The following is a 1390-nucleotide window of genomic DNA, read 5'->3' as shown; positions in this document are numbered from 1 at the left end:
ATGTTTGTGGCCACCTGTTGCTCCATCTAGATCCCAGGAGAAGAGGCCAAGGGCTCATGTGGTTTAGAGGCTGGGAAATAAAATTGGCTGCTGCCTATGGACAGGTGTTGCTGGAGATCAATGATGGCATTCTTATTGTTTTCAGATCCTGACTTGCCATAATCTATATACAGTCCTAAGAAACACTCTGCTATTGAGTCAATTCCGACTCATAGCAAACCCTATGGAAGAGAGTAGAAATGCAATTCCCTGTGGTTTTATGAGACTGGAATATTTATAGGAGTATTTCTTTAGCAGAGCTGCTCATGATTAGCAGACCCATCTGTAATCCACGACACCACCTGAGTATTTTCTATGAGTTCTGGATGGCTACTGCATATAACTGCTGCTGTACCTAGCATCGAAGTTGTGTGCCATGTGAGGACTGATTGGTGTTGGAATAGGTAACTGAGGAGAGAGTTTGGAGCAATGCCTGAACAGAAAGTCAGATATGCCCTCCCTACCTCACACCACTTACTTCATTTCCTCATTTTTGAAATAACTCTTTTGGATATACATCTAGTGTTTCCTTCATGATTTATTTATAATGCCAGCTATCATAAACACACAAATCGAACTCATAGACATATTCAAACAGACACGTGCATGCACAAATGTGCACACGCACATATCAAGGAGGCAAGGGAGTGTTCTGGCTTCTGGATAGGTTTTTGAAGACTTGTATTTTGTTTTAGAGTTGCTCAACAGACTTGACAACATTCCACTCCCTCTTTGATGACAAAATGACAGATTATCTAAAGCTGCAGAATACAAAGGCATTTACTCCCTTTATTGCTCTTTTCTATTGATGCTGGAAAACTGTCAGCTTCCCAGCTTACTTTCCTGGGTAGCATATGGGTGGGTAAGTAATCAGCAGTCTTGGTTTTGCCTTTGTTGACAGAGAAGTATTCTAACAAGAGGTATATTCAGTTCTAATTCCTTACCCTTTCCCCAAGTTTTATAACTAAATAACCTTTTTAAATAAAATATTGCAACAGTCCTGCATTTTGAGGATGAAAGTGCTGCTTTCTAAAAGGTCAATTCAATCTGGGAAATGTTTTTGGTTTAGACAATACATTATGAAAACTGTAGAAACCCGTGGCAATTTTCAGCACCACTAACAACAGGAAGTAAATTTCTGTCATTCACAGTAAGATGGCAATGTGGTGACATTTGAAGCCTGGACTCAGCTTTTCCATTCATTGTAGGTGACTGCCTGCTGTGAGGCGGGGGCCTTTCGCTAACTGCCAGGTGAATTTAAATACAAACGAAAAAGATGATCAGAACCTTTTGCAAAATGAGGGAGACCCTATCATCTGAGTCACAATATTCTCCTTTTCCAGCAGGAGAG

This window comes from Echinops telfairi, unplaced genomic scaffold, assembly GCF_000313985.2.
Source record: "Echinops telfairi isolate 266 unplaced genomic scaffold, ASM31398v2 ScPeMD7_11;HRSCAF=52, whole genome shotgun sequence".
Taxonomy (NCBI): domain Eukaryota; kingdom Metazoa; phylum Chordata; class Mammalia; order Afrosoricida; family Tenrecidae; genus Echinops; species Echinops telfairi.
This window is presented reverse-complemented; position numbering follows the sequence as displayed.